Source organism: Euwallacea fornicatus, unplaced genomic scaffold, assembly GCF_040115645.1.
Source record: "Euwallacea fornicatus isolate EFF26 unplaced genomic scaffold, ASM4011564v1 scaffold_39, whole genome shotgun sequence".
Lineage (NCBI taxonomy): Eukaryota > Metazoa > Arthropoda > Insecta > Coleoptera > Curculionidae > Euwallacea > Euwallacea fornicatus.
Genome location: NW_027096008.1, coordinates 1,053,850 through 1,060,105, shown reverse-complemented (window position 1 = coordinate 1,060,105; position 6,256 = coordinate 1,053,850).

The window sequence follows — 6,256 nt, the reverse complement described above, 5'->3', positions numbered from 1 at the left end:
TAACAAATTTGGTCCACATTTGCCAAAGTTATCGAGCTTCAAAGTTTGAAAAGTCACAAAATATGTGTGTTTGAGCATATAAAGTACTATTTTTCTTGGAAATTCAACAAGATGCAATCATGATGTTTTGTGACATCTTCAAAATCTCGTCGAGCTGATTAATTTGACACTTTGGTTAACAAATTTGGTCCTCATTTGCCGAAGCTATCGAGCTTCAAAATTTGAAAAGTCACAAAAGTTGTGTGTTTGAGCACATAAAGTACTATTTTTCTTGGAAATTCAACAAGATGCAATCATGATGTGTTGTGACATATTCAAAATCACGTCGAGCTGATTAATTTGACACTTTGTTTAACAAATTTGGTCTTCATTTGCCGAAGCTGTCGAGCTTCAAAGTTTGAAAAGTCACAAAATATGTGTGTTTGAGCATATAAAGTACTATTTTTCTTGGAAATTCAACAAGATGCAATCATGATGTTTTGTGACATCTTCAAAATCTCGATGAGCTGATTAATTTGACACTTTGTTTAAGAACTTTGGTCCACATTTGCCGAAGTTATCGAGCTTCAAAGTTTGAAAAGTCACAAAATATGTGTGTTTGAGCACATAAAGTACTATTTTTCTTGGAAATTCAACAAGATGCAATCATGATGTGTTGTGACATATTCAAAATCTCGTCGAGCTGATTAATTTGACACTTTGTTTAACAAATTTGGCCTTCATTTGCCGAAGCTATCGAGCTTCAAAGTTTGAAAAGTCACAAAAGTTGTGTGTTTGAGCATATAAAGTACTATTTTTCTTGGAAGATCAACAAGATGTAATCATGGTGTGTTGTGACATCTTCATAACCTTGTCGAGCTGATTAATTTGACACTTTGTTTAACAAATTTGGTCTTCATTTGCCGAAGCTATCGAGCTTCAAAGTTTGAAAAGTCACAAAAGTTGTGTGTTTGAGCACATAAAGTACTATTTTTCTTGGAAATTCAACAAGATGCAATCATGATGTGTTGTGACATATTCAAAATCTCGTCGAGCTGATTAATTTGACACTTTGTATAACAAATTTGGTCTTCATTTGCCGAAGCTATCGAGCTTCAAAGTTTGAAAAGTCACAAAATATGTGTGTTTGAGCACATAAAGTACTATTTTTCTTGGAAATTCAACAAGATGCAATTATGAATTGTTGTGCCATTTTAAAGATCTCGTCGAGCTGATTAATTTGACACTTTGGTTAACAAATTTGGTCTTCATTTGCCGAAGCTATCGAGCTTCAAAGTTTGAAAAGTCACAAAAGTTGTGTGTTTGAGCACATAAAGTACTATTTTTCTTGGAAATTCAACAAGATGCAATTATGAATTGTTGTGTCATTTTAAAGATCTCGTCGAGCTGATTAATTTGACACTTTGGTTAACAAATTTGGTCCACATTTGCCAAAGTTATCGAGCTTCAAAATTGGAAAAGTCACAAAAGTTGTGTGTTTGAGCACATAAAGTACTATTTTTCTTGGAAATTCAACAAGACGCAATTATGAATTGTTGTGTCATTTTAAAGATCTCGTCGAGCTGATTAATTTGACACTTTGGTTAACAAATTTGGTCCACATTTGCCAAAGTTATCGAGCTTCAAAATTGGAAAAGTCACAAAAGTTGTGTGTTTGAGCACATAAAGTACTATTTTTCTTGGAAATTCAACAAGACGCAATTATGAATTGTTGTGTCATTTTAAAGATCTCGTCGAGCTGATTAATTTGACACTTTGGTTAACAAATTTGGTCCACATTTGCCAAAGTTATCGAGCTTCAAAGTTTGAAAAGTCACAAAATATGTGTGTTTGAGCACATAAAGTACTATTTTTCTTGGAAATTCAACAAGATGCAATCATGATGTGTTGTGACATATTCAAAATCACGTCGAGCTGATTAATTTGACACTTTGTTTAACAAATTTGGTCTTCATTTGCCGAAGCTGTCGAGCTTCAAAGTTTGAAAAGTCACAAAATATGTGTGTTTGAGCATATAAAGTACTATTTTTCTTGGAAATTCAACAAGATGCAATCATGATGTTTTGTGACATCTTCAAAATCTCGATGAGCTGATTAATTTGACACTTTGTTTAAGAACTTTGGTCCACATTTGCCGAAGTTATCGAGCTTCAAAGTTTGAAAAGTCACAAAATATGTGTGTTTGAGCACATAAAGTACTATTTTTCTTGGAAATTCAACAAGATGCAATCATGATGTGTTGTGACATATTCAAAATCTCGTCGAGCTGATTAATTTGACACTTTGTTTAACAAATTTGGCCTTCATTTGCCGAAGCTATCGAGCTTCAAAGTTTGAAAAGTCACAAAAGTTGTGTGTTTGAGCACATAAAGTACTATTTTTCTTGGAAGTTCAACAAGATGTAATCATGGTGTGTTGTGACATCTTCATAACCTTGTCGAGCTGATTAATTTGACACTTTGTTTAACAAATTTGGTCTTCATTTGCCGAAGCTATCGAGCTTCAAAGTTTGAAAAGTCACAAAAGTTGTGTGTTTGAGCACATAAAGTACTATTTTTCTTGGAAATTCAACAAGATGCAATCATGAATTGTTGTGTCATTTTAAAGATCTCGTCGAGCTGATTAATTTGACACTTTGGTTAACAAATTTGGTCCACTTTTGCCAAAGTTATCGAGCTTCAAAGTTTGAAAAGTCACAAAATATGTGTGTTTGAGCACATAAAGTACTATTTTTCTTGGAAATTCAACAAGATGCAATCATGATGTGTTGTGACATATTCAAAATCTCGTCGAGCTGATTAATTTTACACTCTGTTTAACAAATTTGGTCCTCATTTGCCGAAGCTATCGAGCTTCAAAGTTTGAAAAGTCACAAAAGTTGTGTGTTTGAGCACATAAAGTACTACTTTTCTTGGAAATTCAACAAGATGCAATCATGATGTGTTGTGACATATTCAAAATCTCGTCGAGCTGATTAATTTTACACTCTGTTTAACAAATTTGGTCCTCATTTGCCGAAGCAATCGAGCTTCAAAGTTTGAAAAGTCACAAAAGTTGTGTGTTTGAGCACATAAAGTACTATTTTTCTTGGAAATTCAACAAGATGCAATCATGATGTGTTGTGACATATTCAAAATCTCGTCGAGCTGATTAATTTGACACTTTGTATAACAAATTTGGTCTTCATTTGCCGAAGCTATCGAGCTTCAAATTTTGAAAAGTCACAAAATATGTGTGTTTGAGCATATAAAGAACTATTTTTCCTGGAAATTCAACAAGATGCAATTATGAATTGTTGTGCCATTTTAAAGATCTCGTCGAGCTGATTAATTTGACACTTTGGTTAACAAATTTGGTCCACATTTGCCAAAGTTATCGAGCTTCAAAATTGGAAAAGTCACAAAAGTTGTGTGTTTGAGCACATAAAGTACTATTTTTCTTGGAAATTCAACAAGATGCAATTATGAATTGTTGTGTCATTTTAAAGATCTCGTCGAGCTGATTAATTTGACACTTTGGTTAACAAATTTGGTCCACATTTGCCAAAGTTATCGAGCTTCAAAATTGGAAAAGTCACAAAAGTTGTGTGTTTGAGCACATATAGTACTATTTTTCTTGGAAATTCAACAAGATGCAATCATGAATTGTTGTGTCATTTTAAAGATCTCGTCGAGCTGATTAATTTGACACTTTGGTTAACAAATTTGGTCCACATTTGCCAAAGTTATCGAGCTTCAAAATTGGAAAAGTCACAAAAGTTGTGTGTTTGAGCACATAAAGTACTATTTTTCTTGGAAATTCAACAAGATGCAATCATGAATTGTTGTGTCATTTTAAAGATCTCGTCGAGCTGATTAATTTGACACTTTGGTTAACAAATTTGGTCCACATTTGCCAAAGTTATCGAGCTTCAAAATTGGAAAAGTCACAAAAGTTGTGTGTTTGAGCACATAAAGTACTATTTTTCTTGGAAATTCAACAAGACGCAATTATGAATTGTTGTGTCATTTTAAAGATCTCGTCGAGCTGATTAATTTGACACTTTGGTTAACAAATTTGGTCCACATTTGCCAAAGTTATCGAGCTTCAAAGTTTGAAAAGTCACAAAATATGTGTGTTTGAGCATATAAAGTACTATTTTTCTTGGAAATTCAACAAGATGCAATCATGATGTTTTGTGACATCTTCAAAATCTCGTCGAGCTGATTAATTTGACACTTTGGTTAACAAATTTGGTCCTCATTTGCCGAAGCTATCGAGCTTCAAAATTTGAAAAGTCACAAAAGTTGTGTGTTTGAGCACATAAAGTACTATTTTTCTTGGAAATTCAACAAGATGCAATCATGATGTGTTGTGACATATTCAAAATCACGTCGAGCTGATTAATTTGACACTTTGTTTAACAAATTTGGTCTTCATTTGCCGAAGCTGTCGAGCTTCAAAGTTTGAAAAGTCACAAAATATGTGTGTTTGAGCATATAAAGTACTATTTTTCTTGGAAATTCAACAAGATGCAATCATGATGTTTTGTGACATCTTCAAAATCTCGATGAGCTGATTAATTTGACACTTTGTTTAAGAACTTTGGTCCACATTTGCCGAAGTTATCGAGCTTCAAAGTTTGAAAAGTCACAAAATATGTGTGTTTGAGCACATAAAGTACTATTTTTCTTGGAAATTCAACAAGATGCAATCATGATGTGTTGTGACATCTTCATAACCTTGTCGAGCTGATTAATTTGACACTTTGTTTAACAAATTTGGTCTTCATTTGCCGAAGCTATCGAGCTTCAAAGTTTGAAAAGTCACAAAATATGTGTGTTTGAGCATATAAAGTACTATTTTTCTTGGAAATTCAACAAGATGCAATCATGATGTTTTGTGACATCTTCAAAATCTCGATGAGCTGATTAATTTGACACTTTGTTTAAGAACTTTGGTCCACATTTGCCGAAGTTATCGAGCTTCAAAGTTTGAAAAGTCACAAAATATGTGTGTTTGAGCACATAAAGTACTATTTTTCTTGGAAATTCAACAAGATGCAATCATGATGTGTTGTGACATATTCAAAATCTCGTCGAGCTGATTAATTTGACACTTTGTATAACAAATTTGGTCTTCATTTGCCGAAGCTATCGAGCTTCAAAGTTTGAAAAGTCACAAAATATGTGTGTTTGAGCACATAAAGTACTATTTTTCTTGGAAATTCAACAAGATGCAATTATGAATTGTTGTGCCATTTTAAAGATCTCGTCGAGCTGATTAATTTGACACTTTGGTTAACAAATTTGGTCTTCATTTGCCGAAGCTATCGAGCTTCAAAGTTTGAAAAGTCACAAAATATGTGTGTTTGAGCATATAAAGTACTATTTTTCTTGGAAATTCAACAAGATGCAATCATGATGTTTTGTGACATCTTCAAAATCTCGTCGAGCTGATTAATTTGACACTTTGGTTAACAAATTTGGTCCTCATTTGCCGAAGCTATCGAGCTTCAAAATTTGAAAAGTCACAAAAGTTGTGTGTTTGAGCACATAAAGTACTATTTTTCTTGGAAATTCAACAAGATGCAATCATGATGTGTTGTGACATATTCAAAATCACGTCGAGCTGATTAATTTGACACTTTGTTTAACAAATTTGGTCTTCATTTGCCGAAGCTGTCGAGCTTCAAAGTTTGAAAAGTCACAAAATATGTGTGTTTGAGCATATAAAGTACTATTTTTCTTGGAAATTCAACAAGATGCAATCATGATGTGTTGTGACATATTCAAAATCTCGTCGAGCTGATTAATTTGACACTTTGTTTAACAAATTTGGCCTTCATTTGCCGAAGCTATCGAGCTTCAAAGTTTGAAAAGTCACAAAAGTTGTGTGTTTGAGCATATAAAGTACTATTTTTCTTGGAAGATCAACAAGATGTAATCATGGTGTGTTGTGACATCTTCATAACCTTGTCGAGCTGATTAATTTGACACTTTGTTTAACAAATTTGGTCTTCATTTGCCGAAGCTATCGAGCTTCAAAGTTTGAAAAGTCACAAAAGTTGTGTGTTTGAGCACATAAAGTACTATTTTTCTTGGAAATTCAACAAGATGCAATCGTGATGTGTTGTGCCATTTTAAAGATCTCGTCGAGCTGATTAATTTGACACTTTGGTTAACAAATTTGGTCTTCATTTGCCGAAGCTATCGAGCTTCAAAGTTTGAAAAGTCACAAAAGTTGTGTGTTTGAGCACATAAAGTACTATTTTTCT